This window comes from Triturus cristatus, chromosome 1_1 (assembly GCF_964204655.1).
Source record: "Triturus cristatus chromosome 1_1, aTriCri1.1, whole genome shotgun sequence".
NCBI lineage: Eukaryota > Metazoa > Chordata > Amphibia > Caudata > Salamandridae > Triturus > Triturus cristatus.
Window position 1 is genome coordinate 990,215,036 of NC_140579.1, and position 15,004 is coordinate 990,230,039.

A 15,004-nucleotide genomic window follows, 5' to 3' on the forward strand; every position below is an offset into this window, starting at 1 on the left:
AGTGCAGTGGTGTTTGGGTAGTGTAGGGAGTCGTGCTGGGGGTAGTGTTTTAGGGTTTAGGGTAGTGCAGTGGTGTTTGTGTAGTGTAGGGGGTAGTGTTTTAGGGTTTAGGGTTGTGCAGTGGTGTTTGTGTCGTGTAGGGGTTCAAGCTAGGGTTAGTGTTTTAGGGTTTAGGGTAGTGCAATGGTGTTTGGTTAGTGTAGGGGGTACTGCTGGGGGTAGTGGTTTACGGTTTAGGTTAGTGCAGTGGTGTTTAGGTAGTGTAGGGGGTCGTGCAGGGGTAGTGTTTTAGGGTTTAGGGTAGTGTAGGGGTGTTTGGGTAGTGTAGGGGATCGTGCTGGGGTACTTTTTCAGGGTTTAGGGTAGTGCAGTGGTATTTGGGTTAGTGTAGGGGGTCGTGCTGGGGTAGTATTTTAGGGTTTAGGGTAGTGCTGTGGTGTTCAGGTTGTGTAGGGGGTCGTGCTGTGGGTGGTGGTTTAGGGCAGTGCAGGGGTGTTCGCGCAGTGCAGAGGGTCTTGCTGGGGGTAGTGTTTCAGGGTTTAGGACAGTGCATAGGTGTTCGGGCAGTTTAGGGGGTCGTTCTGGGGGTGGTGTTTCAGGGCTTAGGGCAGTGCAGTGGTGTTCGGACAGTGTAGGTGGTCGTGCTGTGGGTGTTGTTTTAGGGTTTAGGACAGTGCAGTGGTGTTCGGGCAGTGTAGGGGGGTCGTGCTGTTGTAGTGTTTCAGGGTTTAGGGTTGTTCAGTGGGGTTTGGGCAGTGTAGGGCGGTCATGCTGAGGGTGTTGTTTCAGGGTTTAGGGCAGTGCAGTGGTGTTCGGGCAGTGTAGGGGGTCGTGTTGGAGGTAGATATTGGGTTTAGGGTAGTGCTGTGGTGTTTTGGTAGTGTAGGGGGTCATGCTGATGGTTGATTTAGGGTTTAGGTTATTGCAGTGGTGTGTGGGTAGTGAAGGGAGTCGTGCGGGGGGAGTGTTTTAGGGTTTAGGGTAGTGCTGTGGTGTTTGGGTAGTATAGGGGGTTGTGCTGGAGGTAGGGGTTCAGGGTAGTGCAGTGGTGTTTGGGTAGTTTAGGGGGTCGTGCTGGGGGTAGTGGTTTAGAGTAGTTCTCTGGTGTTTGGGTAGTGTAGGGGGTACTGCTGGGGGTAGTGTTTTATGGCTTAGGGTAGTGCAATGGTGTTTGGGTAGTGTAGGGGGTACTATTGGGGGTAGTGTTTTAGGGTTTAGGTTAGTGCAGTGGTGTTTGGGTAGTGTAGGGGGTACTACTGGGGGTAGTGTTTTAGGGTTTAGTGTAGCACAGTGGTGTTTGGGTAGTATAGGGGGTGATGCTGGGGTAGTGTATTAGGGTTTAGGGTAGTGCAGTGGTGTTTGTGTAGTGTAGGGGGTAGTGTTTTACAGTTTAGGGTAGTGCAGTGGTGTTTGTGTCGTGTATGGGTTCATGCTAGGGTTAGACTTTTAGGGTTTATGGTAGGGCAGTGGTGTTTGGGTAGTGTAGGGGGTCATGCTTGGGGTAGTGTTTCATGGTTTAGGGTCGTTTAGTGGTATTTGGGTAGTGTAGGGGGTAGTGCTGGGGTAGTGTTTTAGGGTTTTGGGTAGTGCTGTGGTCTTTGGGTAGTGTAGGGGGTCTTGCAGGGGTAGTGTTTTAGGGTTTAGGGTAGTGCATTGGTATTTGGGTAGTGAAGGGAGTCGTGCTGGGGTAGTGTTTTAGAGTTTAGAGTAGTGCATTGGTGTTTGGGTAGTGTAGGCGGTCGTCCTGCGGATGGTGTTTTAGGGTTTAGGGCAGAGCAGTGGAGTTTGGGTAGTGTAGTGGGTCGTGCTGTGGGTGGTTTTTTAGGGTTTAGGGCAGTGCAGTGGTGTTCAGGTAGTGTAGGGGGGTCGTGCTGTGGGTGGTCTTTTAGGGTTTAGGGCAGTGCAGTGGTGTTCGGGTTGTGAAGAGGGTCGTGCTGGGGGTGGTGTTTTAGGGTTTAGGGCAGTGCAGTGGATTTCAGGCAGTGTAGAGGGTCGTGCTGGGGGTGGTGTTTTAGGGTTTAAGGCAGTGCAGTGGTGTTTGGGCAGTGTAGGGGGTCGTGCTGGGGCTAGTCTTTCAGGGTTTTGGGCAGTGCAGTGGTGTTCGGGCAGTGTAGGAGAAAATGCTGGGTAGTGATTCAGGGATTACGGTAGAGAAGAGTTGTTCGGGCAGTGTAGGGGGACGTGCTGGGGGTAGTGTTTCAGGGTTTAAGGCAGAGCAGTGGTGTTCGGGCAGACTAGGGGGGTCATGCTGGGGTAGCGTTTTAGGGTTTAGGGTAGTGCTGCGGTCTTTGGGTAGTGTAGGGGGTCATGCTGGGTTTGTGTTTTAGGGTTTAGGGTAGTGCACTGGTTTTTGGGTAGTGCCGGGGGTAGTGTTTTAGGGTTTAGCGTATTTTATTGGTGTTTGGGTAGTGTAGGGGGTCGTGCTGGGGGTAGTGTTTTAGGGTTTAGGACAGAGCAGTGCTGTTTGGGTAGTATAGGGGGTCGTGCTGTGGGTGGTTTTTTAGGGTTTAGGGCAGTGCAGTGGTGTTAGGGCAGTGTAGGGGGGTCATGCTGAGGTTGGTGTTTTAGGGTTTAGGGCAGTGCAGTGGTGTTAGGGCAGTGTAGGGGGGTCATGCTGAGGTTGGTGTTTTAGGGTTTAGGGCAGTGCAGTGATGTTCGGGTTGAGAAGAGGGTCGTTCTGGGGATGGTGTTTTAGGGTTTAGGGCAGTGCAGTGGTGTTCAGGCAGTGTAGGGGGTCATGCTGGGGGTGGTGTTTCAGGGTTTAGGGCAGTGCAGTGGTGTTAGGGCAGTGTAGGGGGTCGTTCTGGGGCTGGTATTTTAGGGTTTAAGGCAGAGCAGTGGTGTTTGGGCAGTGTAGGGGGTAGTGCTGGCGTGGTGCTATAGGGTTTAGGGCAGTGCAGTGGTTTTGGGGCAGTGTAGGGGGTCATGCAGGGGGTGGTGTTTCAGGGTTTAGGACAGTGCACTGGTGTTCGGGCAGTGTAGAGGTCGTTCTGGGGCTGGTGTATTAGGATTTAGGGCAGTGCAGTGGTGTTCAGGCAGTGTATGTAGTCTTGCTGGGTGTGGTGTTTCAGGGTTTAGGGCAGTGGTGTTTGGGCAGTGTAGGAGACGTGCAGGGGGGTGGTGTTTCAGGGTTTAGGGCAATGCAGTGGTGTTCGAACAGTATAGGGGGTCGTGCTGGGGTGGTGTTTTAGAGTTTAGGGCAGTGTAGGGGGTTGTGCAGGGGGTGGTGTTTCTGGGTTTAGGGCAGTGCAGTGGTGTTCGGGCAGTGTAGGGGGTCATGCAGGGGGTGGTGTTTAAGGGTTTAGGACAGTGCAGTTGTGTTCGGGCAGTGTAGGGGGTCTTGCTGGGGGTGGTGTTTCAGGGTTTAGGTCAGGACAGTGTAGGGGTCGTGGAGGTGTTTCAGGGTTTAGGGCAGGGCAGTAGTGTTTGGACAGTGCAGGCGTCATGCAGGGGGGTGGTGTTTCAGGGTTTAGGGCAGTGCAGTGGTGTTCGGGCAGGGTAGCGGGTCGTGCTGGTGTGGTGTCTCAGGGTGTAGGGCAGTGCAGTGGTGTTCAGGTAGTTAGGGGGTCTTGCTAGTGGGTGGTGTTTCATGGATTAGGGTAGTGCAGTGGTATATGGGTAGTGTAGGGGGTCGTGCTGGGGTAGTGTTTTAGGGTTTAGGGTAATGCAGTGGTGTTCGGGCAGTGTAGGTGGTCGTGAGGGGGTTGGTGTTTCAGGGTTTAGGGCAGTGCAGTGGTGTTCGGGCAGTGTAGGGGGTCGTGCTGGGGGTAGATTTAGGGTTTAGGGTAGTGCTGTGGTGTTTTGGTAGTGAAGGGGGTCATTCTGGGGGTAGATTTAGGGTTTAAGGTATTGCAGTGGTGTGTGGGTAGTGAAGGGAGTCGTGCTGGGGAGAGTTTTAGGGTTTAGGGTAGTGCAGTGGTGTTTGGGTTGTATAGGGGGTCGTGCTGGGGGTAGGGGTTCAGGGTAGTGCAGTGGTGTTTGGGTAGTTTAGGGTAGTGCTGGGGGTAGTGGTTTAGGGTTTAGTGTAGCGCAGTGGTGTTTGGGTAGTATAGGGTGTCGTGCTGGGGGTAGTGTTTTAGGGTTTAGGGTAGTGCAGTGGTGTTTGTGTAGTGTAGGGGTTAGTGTTTTATGGTTTAGGGTAGTGCAGTGGTGTTTGTGTCGTGTATGGGTTCATGCTAGGGTTAGACTTTTAGGGTTTAATGATAGGGCAGTGGTGTTTGGGTAGTGTAGCGGTTCGTGCTGGGGGTAGGGTTTTAGGGTAGTGTAGGGGTGTTTGGGTAGTGTAGGGGGTCATGCTTGGGGTAGTGTTTCATGGTTTAGGGTCGTTTAGTGGTATTTGGGTAGTGTAGGGGGTAGTGCTGGGGTAGTGTTTTAGGGTTTTGGGTAGTGCTGTGGTCTTTGGGTAGTGTAGGGGGTCTTGCAGGGGTAGTGTTTTAGGGTTTAGGGTAGTGCATTGGTATTTGGGTAGTGAAGGGAGTCGTGCTGGGGTAGTGTTTTAGAGTTTAGAGTAGTGCATTGGTGTTTGGGTAGTGTAGGCGGTCGTCCTGCGGATGGTGTTTTAGGGTTTAGGGCAGAGCAGTGGAGTTTGGGTAGTGTAGTGGGTCGTGCTGTGGGTGGTTTTTTAGGGTTTAGGGCAGTGCAGTGGTGTTCAGGTAGTGTAGGGGGGTCGTGCTGTGGGTGGTCTTTTAGGGTTTAGGGCAGTGCAGTGGTGTTCGGGTTGTGAAGAGGGTCGTGCTGGGGGTGGTGTTTTAGGGTTTAGGGCAGTGCAGTGGATTTCAGGCAGTGTAGAGGGTCGTGCTGGGGGTGGTGTTTTAGGGTTTAAGGCAGTGCAGTGGTGTTTGGGCAGTGTAGGGGGTCGTGCTGGGGCTAGTCTTTCAGGGTTTTGGGCAGTGCAGTGGTGTTCGGGCAGTGTAGGAGAAAATGCTGGGTAGTGATTCAGGGATTACGGTAGAGAAGAGTTGTTCGGGCAGTGTAGGGGGACGTGCTGGGGGTAGTGTTTCAGGGTTTAAGGCAGAGCAGTGGTGTTCGGGCAGACTAGGGGGGTCATGCTGGGGTAGCGTTTTAGGGTTTAGGGTAGTGCTGCGGTCTTTGGGTAGTGTAGGGGGTCATGCTGGGTTTGTGTTTTAGGGTTTAGGGTAGTGCACTGGTTTTTGGGTAGTGCCGGGGGTAGTGTTTTAGGGTTTAGCGTATTTTATTGGTGTTTGGGTAGTGTAGGGGGTCGTGCTGGGGGTAGTGTTTTAGGGTTTAGGACAGAGCAGTGCTGTTTGGGTAGTATAGGGGGTCGTGCTGTGGGTGGTTTTTTAGGGTTTAGGGCAGTGCAGTGGTGTTAGGGCAGTGTAGGGGGGTCATGCTGAGGTTGGTGTTTTAGGGTTTAGGGCAGTGCAGTGGTGTTAGGGCAGTGTAGGGGGGTCATGCTGAGGTTGGTGTTTTAGGGTTTAGGGCAGTGCAGTGATGTTCGGGTTGAGAAGAGGGTCGTTCTGGGGATGGTGTTTTAGGGTTTAGGGCAATGCAGTGGTGTTCAGGCAGTGTAGGGGGTCATGCTGGGGGTGGTGTTTCAGGGTTTAGGGCAGTGCAGTGGTGTTAGGGCAGTGTAGGGGGTCGTTCTGGGGCTGGTATTTTAGGGTTTAAGGCAGAGCAGTGGTGTTTGGGCAGTGTAGGGGGTAGTGCTGGCGTGGTGCTATAGGGTTTAGGGCAGTGCAGTGGTTTTGGGGCAGTGTAGGGGGTCATGCAGGGGGTGGTGTTTCAGGGTTTAGGACAGTGCACTGGTGTTCGGGCAGTGTAGAGGTCGTTCTGGGGCTGGTGTATTAGGATTTAGGGCAGTGCAGTGGTGTTCAGGCAGTGTATGTAGTCTTGCTGGGTGTGGTGTTTCAGGGTTTAGGGCAGTGGTGTTTGGGCAGTGTAGGAGACGTGCAGGGGGGTGGTGTTTCAGGGTTTAGGGCAATGCAGTGGTGTTCGAACAGTATAGGGGGTCGTGCTGGGGTGGTGTTTTAGAGTTTAGGGCAGTGTAGGGGGTTGTGCAGGGGGTGGTGTTTCTGGGTTTAGGGCAGTGCAGTGGTGTTCGGGCAGTGTAGGGGGTCATGCAGGGGGTGGTGTTTAAGGGTTTAGGACAGTGCAGTTGTGTTCGGGCAGTGTAGGGGGTCTTGCTGGGGGTGGTGTTTCAGGGTTTAGGTCAGGACAGTGTAGGGGTCGTGGAGGTGTTTCAGGGTTTAGGGCAGGGCAGTAGTGTTTGGACAGTGCAGGCGTCATGCAGGGGGGTGGTGTTTCAGGGTTTAGGGCAGTGCAGTGGTGTTCGGGCAGGGTAGCGGGTCGTGCTGGTGTGGTGTCTCAGGGTGTAGGGCAGTGCAGTGGTGTTCAGGTAGTTAGGGGGTCTTGCTAGTGGGTGGTGTTTCAGGGTTTAGGGCAGTACAGTAGTGTTCGGGCAGTGTAGGGGGTCGTGCTGGGGGTGGTGTTTCAGGGTTTAGGGCAGTGGTGTTCAGGCAGTGTCGGGGGTCTTGCTGGGGGTGGTGTTTCAGGGTTTAGGGCAGTGCAGTGGTGCTCGAGCAGTGTAGGGGTGGTGCTGGAGGTGGTGTTTCAGTGTTTAGGGCAGAGCAGTGGTGTTCGGGCAGTATAGGTGGATCGTGCTGGGGGTGGTGTTTTATGGTTTAGGGCAGAGCTGTGGTGTTCGGGCAGTGTAGGGGTCGTTCTGGGGCTGGTGTTTTAGGACTTAGGGGAGAGCAGTGGTGTTTGGGCAGTGTAGGGGGCCGTGCTGGGGGTGGAGCTTCAGGGTTTAGGACAGTGCAGTGGTGTTCGGGCATTGTAGGGGTTCATGCTGGGGCTGGTGTTTCAGGGTTTAGGGCAGGACAGTAGTGTTTGGACAGTGCAGGTGTCATGCAGGGGGGTGGTGTTTCAGGGTTTAGGGCAGTGCAGTGGTGTTCGGGCAGGGTAGGGGGTCATGCTGGTGTGGTGTTTCAGGGTGTAGGGCAGTGCAGTGGTGTTCGGGTAGTTAGGGGGTCTTGCTAGTGGGTGGTGTTTCAGGGTTTAGGGCAGTACAGTAGTGTTCGGGCAGTGTAGGGGGTCGTGCTGGGGGTGGTGTTTCAGGGTTTAGGGCAGTGGTGTTCAGGCAGTGTCGGGGGTCTTGCTGGGGGTGGTGTTTCAGGGTTTAGGGCAGTGCAGTGGTGCTCGAGCAGTGTAGGGGTGGTGCTGGAGGTGGTGTTTCAGTGTTTAGGGCAGAGCAGTGGTGTTCGGGCAGTATAGGTGGATCGTGCTGGGGGTGGTGTTTTATGGTTTAGGGCAGAGCTGTGGTGTTCGGGCAGTGTAGGGGTCGTTCTGGGGCTGGTGTTTTAGGATTTAGGGGAGAGCAGTGGTGTTTGGGCAGTGTAGGGGGCCGTGCTGGGGGTGGAGCTTCAGGGTTTAGGGCAGTGCAGTGGTGTTCGGGCATTGTAGGGGTTCATGCTGGGGCTGGTGTTTCAGGGTTTAGGTCAGGACAGTGTAGGGGTCGTGCAGGTGGAGGTGTTTCAGGGTTTAGGGCAGGGCAGTAGTGTTTGGACAGTGCAGGCGTCATGCAGGGGGGTGGTGTTTCAGGGTTTAGGGCAGTGCAGTGGTTTTCGGGCAGGGTAGGGGGTCGTGTTGGTGTGGTGTTTCAGGGTGTAGGGCAGTGCAGTGGTGTTCGGGTAGTTAGGGGGTCTTGCTAGTGGGTGGTGTTTCAGGGTTTAGGGCAGTACAGTAGTGTTCGGGCAGTGTAGGGGGTCATGTGGGGGTGGTGTTTCAGGGTTTAGGGCAGAGCAGTGGTGTTTCAGGCAGTGTAGGGGGTCTTGCTGGGGTTGGTGTTTGAGGGTCAAGGGCAGTGCTGTGGTGTTCGGTCAGTGTATGGGGTCGTGCTGGGGGTGGTATTTCATGGTCTAGTGCAGTGGTGTTTGAGCAGTGTAGGGGGTCGTGCGGGGAAGGGGTTTCAGGGTTTAGGGCAGTGCAGTGGTGTTCGGGCAGTGTAGGGGGTCGTGATTCAGGGCAGTGCAGTGGTGTTTGGGCAGTGTAGAGGGTCGTGCGAGGGGTGGTGTTTCAGGGTTTAGGGCAGTGCATTGGTGTTCGGGCAGTGTAGGGGTTCGTGCTGGGGATAGTGTTTTGGGGTTTAGGGCAGTGCAGTGGTATTCGGGCAGTGTAGGGGGTCGTTCTGGGGCTGGTATTTTAGGGTTTAAGGCAGAGCAGTGGTTTTCGGGCAGAGTAGGGGGTCATGCTGGGGGTGGTATTTCAGAGTTTATGGCAGTGCAGTGCTGTTTGGGCAGTGTAGGGGTATTGCTGGGGCTGGTGTTTCAGGGTTTATGGCAGTGCAGTGCTGTTTGGGCAGTGTAGGGGGTAGTGCTGGCGTGGTGCTATAGGGTTTAGGGCAGTGCAGTGGTTTTGGGGCAGTGTAGGGGGTCATGCAGGGGGTGGTGTTTCAGGGTTTAGGACAGTGCACTGGTGTTCGGGCAGTGTAGAGGTCGTTCTGGGGCTGGTGTATTAGGATTTAGGGCAGTGCAGTGGTGTTCAGGCAGTGTATGTAGTCTTGCTGGGTGTGGTGTTTCAGGGTTTAGGGCAGTGGTGTTTGGGCAGTGTAGGAGACGTGCAGGGGGGTGGTGTTTCAGGGTTTAGGGCAATGCAGTGGTGTTCGAACAGTGTAGGGGGTCGTGCTGGGGTGGTGTTTTTGGGTTTAGGGCAGTGCAGTGGTGTTCGGGCAGTGTAGGGGGTCATGCAGGGGGTGGTGTTTCAGGGTTTAGGACAGTGCAGTTGTGTTTGGGCAGTGTTGGGGCCCTTGCTGGGGGTGGTGTTTCAGGGTTTAGGGCAGTGGTGTTCGGGCAGTGTAGGGGGTCTTGCTGGGGGTGGTGTTTCCGGGTTTAGGTCAGGACAGTGTAGGGGTCGTGCAGGTGGAGGTGTTTCAGGGTTTAGGGCAGGGCAGTAGTGTTTGGACAGTGCAGGCGTCATGCAGGGGGGTGGTGTTTCAGGGTTTAGGGCAGTGCAGTGGTGTTCGAGCAGGGTAGGGGGTCGTGCTGGTGTGGTGTTTCAGGGTGTAGGGCAGTGCAGTGGTGTTCGGGTAGTTAGGGGGTCCTGCTAGTGGGTGGTGTTTCAGGGTTTAGGGCAGTACAGTAGTGTTCGGGCAGTGTAGGGGGTCATGTGGGGGTGGTGTTTCTGGGTTTAGGGCAGAGCAGTGGTGTTTCAGGCAGTGTAGGGGGTCTTGCTGGGGTTGGTGTTTGAGGGTCAAGGGCAGTGCTGTGGTGTTCGGGCAGTGTATGGGGTCGTGCTGGGGGTGGTATTTCATGGTCTAGTGCAGTGGTGTTCGGGCAGTGTAGGGGGTCGTGTTTCAGGGCAGTGCAGTGGTGTTTGGGCAGTGTAGAGGGTCGTGCGAGGGGTGGTGTTTCAGGGTTTAGGGCAGTGCAGTGGTGTTCGGGCAGTGTAGGGGTTCGTGCTGAGGATAGTGTTTTGGGGTTTAGGGCAGTGCAGTGGTATTCGGGCAGTGTAGGGGGTCGTTCTGGGGCTGGTATTTTAGGGTTGAAGGCAGAGCAGTGGTTTTCGGGCAGAGTAGGGGTATTGCTGGGGCTGGTGTTTCAGGGTTTAGGGTAGTGCAGTTGTGTTTGGGCAGTGTAGAGGGTCGTGCGAGGGGTGGTGTTTCAGGGTTTAGGGCAGTGCAGTGGTGTTCGGGCAGTGTAGGGGGTCATGCTGGGGGTGGTGTTTCAGAGTTTATGGCAGTGCAGTGCTGTTTGGACAGTGTAGGGGGTATTGTTGGGGCTGGTGTTTCAGGGTTTAGGGTAGTGCAGTGGTGTTTGGGTAGTGTAGGGGGTCGTGCTGGAGGTAGTGTTTTAGGGTTTAGGGTAGTGCAGTGGTGTTTGTGTAGTGAAGGGGGTACTGCTGGGGGTATTGGTTTAGGGTAGTGCAATGGTGTTTGGGTAGTGTAGGGGTACTGCTGGGGGTAGTGTTTTAGGGTTTAGGTTAGTGCAGTGGTGTTTGGGTAGTGTAGGGGGTACTGCTGGGGGTAGTGTTTTAGGGTTTAGTGCAGTGCAGCGGTGTTTGGTAGTGTAGGGGGTCGTGCTGGGGTAGTGTTTTAGGGTTTAGGGTAGTGCAATGGTGTTTGGGTAGTGTAGAGGGTACTGCTGTGGGTAGTGTTTTAGGGTTTAGGTTAGTGCAGTGGTGTTTGTGTAGTGTAGGGGGTAGTGGTTTAGGGTAGTGTAGGGGTGTTTGGGTAGTGTAGGGGTCGTGCTGGGGTAGTGTTTTAGGGTTTAGGGAAGTGCTGTGGTCTTTGGGTAGTGTAGGCGGTCGTCCTGGGGATGGTGTTTTAGGGTTTACGGTAGAGCAGTGGTGTTTGGGTAGTGTAGGGGGGTCATGCTGTGGGTGGTGTTTTAGGGTTTAGGGCAGTGCAGCGGTGTTCGGGTTGTGTAGAGGGTCGTGCTGGGCTGGTGTTTTAGGGTTTAGGGCAGTGCAGTGGATTTCGGGCAGTGTAGGGTGTCGTTCTGGGGGTGGTGTTTTTGCGTTTAGGACAGTGCAGTGGTGTTTGGGTAGTGTAGGGGGTCGTGCTGTGGGTGGTTTTTTAGGGTTTAGGGCAATGCAGTGGTGTTCCGGTAGTGTAGGGTGGACGTGCTGTGGTTGGTGTTTTAGGGTTTAGGGCAGTGCAGTGGTGTTCGGATTCTGCAGAGGGTCGTGCTGGGGGTGGTGTATTAGGGTTTAGGGCAGTGCAGTGGTATTCGGATTGTGCAGAGGGTCGTGCTGGGGGTGGTGTATTAGGGTTTAGGGCAGTGCATTGGTGTTCGGGCAGTGTAGGGGGTCATGCTGGGGATAGTGTTTCAGGGTTTAGGGTAGTGCAGTGGTGTTCAGGCAGTGTAGGGGGTCGTGCTGGGGGTGGTGTTTCAGGGTTTAGGGCAGTGCAGTGGTGCTCGGGCAGTGTAGTGGGTCTTGCTGGGGGTGGTGTATAAGGGTTTAGTGCAGTGGTGTTCGAGCAGTGTAGGGGTTGTTGCTGGGGGTGGTGTTTTAGGGTTTAGTGCAGTGGTGTTAGGGCAGAGTAAAGGGTCATTCTGGGGGTGGTGTTTCAGGGTTTAGGGCAGTGCTGGGATGTTCAGGCAGTGTAAGGTGTCTTGCTGGGGTGGTGTTTCAGGGTTTAGGGCAGTGCAGTGGTGTTCAGGCAGTGTAGGGGGTCGTGTTTCAGGGTTTAAAGCAGAGCAGTGGTTTTCGGGCAGAGTAGGGTGTCGTGCTGGGGGTGGTGTTTAGGGCAGTGCAGTGGTGTTCGGGCAGTGTAGGGGGTCGTGCTGGGGGTGGTGTTACAGGGTTTAGGGCAGTGCAGTGGTGTTCATGCAGTGTAGGGGGTCGTACTGGGGGTGGTGTTTCAGGGTTTAGGGCAGTGCAGTGGTGTTCGAGCAGTGTAGCGGGTCGTCCTGGGGGTGGTGTTTAAGGGTTTAAGGCAGTGCAGTGGTGTTCTGGCAGTGTAGGGGGTCTTGCTGGGGCTGGTGTTTCAGGGTTTAGGGCAGTGCAGTGGTGTTCGGGCAGTGTAGGGGGTCTTGTTGGGGGTAGTCGTTTAGGGCAGTGCAGTGGTGTCCGGGCAGTGTGGGGGGTTGTGCTGGGGGTGGTGTTTCAGAGTTTATGGCAGTGCAGTGGTGTTCGGGCAGTGTAGGGGGTATTGCTGGGGCTGATGTTTCAGGGTTTAGGGTAGTGCAGTGGTGTTTGGGTAGTGTAGGGGGTCATGCTGGAGGTAGCGTTTTAGAGTTTAGGGTAGTGCAGTGGATTTCGGGCAGTGTAGGGTGTCGTGCTGGGGTTGGTGTTTTAGGGTTTAGGACAGTGCAGTGGTGTTCGGGCAGTGTAGGTGGTCGTTCTGGGGGTGGTGTTTTAGGGTTTATAGTATTGCATTGGTGTGTTGGGGGTATTGTTTTAGGGTTTAGGGCAGAGCAGTGCTGTTTGGGTAGTGTAGGGGGTCGTGCTGTGGGTGGTTTTTTAGGGTTTAGGGCAGTGCAGTGGTGTTCCGTCAGTGTAGGGGGGTCGTGCTGTGGTTTGTGTTTTAGGGTTTAGGGCAGTGCAGTGGTGTTCGGATTGTGTAGAGGGTGGTGCTGGGGTGGTGTTTTAGGGTTTAGGACAGTGCAGTGGTGTTCGGGCAGTGTAGGGGGTCATGCTGGGGGTGGTGTGTCAGGGTTTAGGGCAGTGGTGTTCGGCAGTGTAGGGGGTCCTGCTGGGGGTGGTCTTTCAGGGTTTAGTGCAGTGGTGTTAGGGCAGTGTAGAGGGTCATTCTGGGGGTGGTGTTTCAGGGTTTAGTGCAGAGGTGTTAGGGCAGTGTAGGGGGTGATGCTGGGGCTGGTGTTTCAGGGTTTAGGGTAGTGCAGTGGTTTTTGGGTAGTGTAGGGGGTCGTGATGGAGGTAGTGTTTTAGGGTTTAGGGTAGTGCAGTGGTGTTTGGGTAGTTTAGGGGGTCGTACTGTGGGTAGTGTTTTAGGGTTTAGGTTAGTGCAGTGGTGTTTGGGTAGTGTAGGGGGTACTGCTGGGGGTAGTGTCTTAGGGTTTAGTGTAGTGCAATGTTTGGGTAGTGTAGGGGGTCGTGCTGGGGGTAGTGTTTTAGGGTTTAGGGTAGTGCAGTGGTGTTTGTGTAGTGTAGGCGGTAGTGTTTTAGGGTTTAGGGTAGTGCAGTGGTGTTTGTGTCGTGTAGGGGTTCATGCTAGGGTTAGTGTTTTAGAGTTTATGGTAGGGCAGTGGTGTTTGGGTAGTGTAGGAGGCCGCGCTGGGGGTAGTGTTTTAGGGTTTATGGTAGTGTATGGGGTGTTTGGGTAGTGTAGGGGATCGTGCTGGGGTACTGCTTCAGGGTTTAGGGTAGTGCAGTGGTATTTGGGTAGTGTAGGGGGTCGTGCTGGGGTAGTGTTTTAGGGTTTAGGGTAGTGCTGTGGTGTTAGGGTAGTATAGGCAGTCCTCCTGGGCATGGTGTTTTGGGGTTTAGGGCTGAGCCGTGGTGTTTGGGTAGTGTAGTCGGTCATGCTGTGGGTGGTTTTTTAGGGTTGAGGGAAGTGCAGCGGTGTTCGGGTAGTGTAGGGGGGTCGTGCTGTGGGTGGTGTTTTAGGGTTTAGGGCAGTGCAGTGGTGTTCGGGAAGTGTATGGTGTATTGCTAGGGCTGGTGTTTTAGGGTTTAGGGTAGTGTAGTGGTGTTTGGGTAGTATAGGGAGTCGTACTGGGGTATTGGTTTAGGGTAGTGCACTGGTGTTTGGGTAGTGTAGGGGGTAATTCTGGGGGTAGTGTTTTAGGGTTTAGGGTAGTGCAATGGTGTTTGGTTAGTGTAGGGGGTACTGCTGGGGGTAGTGGTTTAGAGTTTAGGTTAGTGCAGTGGTGTTTGGGTAGTGTAGGGGGTACTGCTGGGGTAGTGTTTTAGGGTTTAGTGTAGTGCAGTGGTGTTTGGGTAGTGTAGGGAGTCGTGCTGGGGGTAGTGTTTTAGGGTTTAGGGTAGTGCAGTGGTGTTTGTGTAGTGTAGGGGGTAGTGTTTTAGGGTTTAGGGTTGTGCAGTGGTGTTTGTGTCGTGTAGGGGTTCAAGCTAGGGTTAGTGTTTTAGGGTTTAGGGTAGTGCAATGGTGTTTGGTTAGTGTAGGGGGTACTGCTGGGGGTAGTGGTTTACGGTTTAGGTTAGTGCAGTGGTGTTTAGGTAGTGTAGGGGGTCGTGCAGGGGTAGTGTTTTAGGGTTTAGGGTAGTGTAGGGGTGTTTGGGTAGTGTAGGGGATCGTGCTGGGGTACTTTTTCAGGGTTTAGGGTAGTGCAGTGGTATTTGGGTTAGTGTAGGGGGTCGTGCTGGGGTAGTATTTTAGGGTTTAGGGTAGTGCTGTGGTGTTCAGGTTGTGTAGGGGGTCGTGCTGTGGGTGGTGGTTTAGGGCAGTGCAGGGGTGTTCGCGCAGTGCAGAGGGTCTTGCTGGGGGTAGTGTTTCAGGGTTTAGGACAGTGCATAGGTGTTCGGGCAGTTTAGGGGGTCGTTCTGGGGGTGGTGTTTCAGGGCTTAGGGCAGTGCAGTGGTGTTCGGACAGTGTAGGTGGTCGTGCTGTGGGTGTTGTTTTAGGGTTTAGGACAGTGCAGTGGTGTTCGGGCAGTGTAGGGGGGTCGTGCTGTTGTAGTGTTTCAGGGTTTAGGGTTGTTCAGTGGGGTTTGGGCAGTGTAGGGCGGTCATGCTGAGGGTGTTGTTTCAGGGTTTAGGGCAGTGCAGTGGTGTTCGGGCAGTGTAGGGGGTCGTGTTGGAGGTAGATATTGGGTTTAGGGTAGTGCTGTGGTGTTTTGGTAGTGTAGGGGGTCATGCTGATGGTTGATTTAGGGTTTAGGTTATTGCAGTGGTGTGTGGGTAGTGAAGGGAGTCGTGCGGGGGGAGTGTTTTAGGGTTTAGGGTAGTGCTGTGGTGTTTGGGTAGTATAGGGGGTTGTGCTGGAGGTAGGGGTTCAGGGTAGTGCAGTGGTGTTTGGGTAGTTTAGGGGGTCGTGCTGGGGGTAGTGGTTTAGAGTAGTTCTCTGGTGTTTGGGTAGTGTAGGGGGTACTGCTGGGGGTAGTGTTTTATGGCTTAGGGTAGTGCAATGGTGTTTGGGTAGTGTAGGGGGTACTATTGGGGGTAGTGTTTTAGGGTTTAGGTTAGTGCAGTGGTGTTTGGGTAGTGTAGGGGGTACTACTGGGGGTAGTGTTTTAGGGTTTAGTGTAGCACAGTGGTGTTTGGGTAGTATAGGGGGTGATGCTGGGGTAGTGTATTAGGGTTTAGGGTAGTGCAGTGGTGTTTGTGTAGTGTAGGGGGTAGTGTTTTACAGTTTAGGGTAGTGCAGTGGTGTTTGTGTCGTGTATGGGTTCATGCTAGGGTTAGACTTTTAGGGTTTATGGTAGGGCAGTGGTGTTTGGGTAGTGTAGGGGGTCATGCTGGGGGTAGTGTTTTAGGGTTTAGGGTAGTGCAGTGGTGTTCGGGCAGTGTAGGTGGTCGTGATGGGGTTGGTGTTTCAGGGTTTAGGGCAGTGCAGTGGTGTTCGGGCAGTATAGGGGGTCGTGCTGGGGGTAGATTTAGGGTTTAGGGTAGTGCTGTGGTG

General features: G+C 54.3%; 1 protein-coding gene across 3 annotated transcripts in view; it reads left to right on the forward strand.

Annotated features, from left to right (window-relative positions):
• LOC146871420 (uncharacterized) overlaps window positions 1-15,004 on the forward strand; it is a 944,195-nt gene that overhangs the window by 601,380 nt on the left and 327,811 nt on the right. The gene's annotated exons all lie outside the window — the stretch shown is intronic.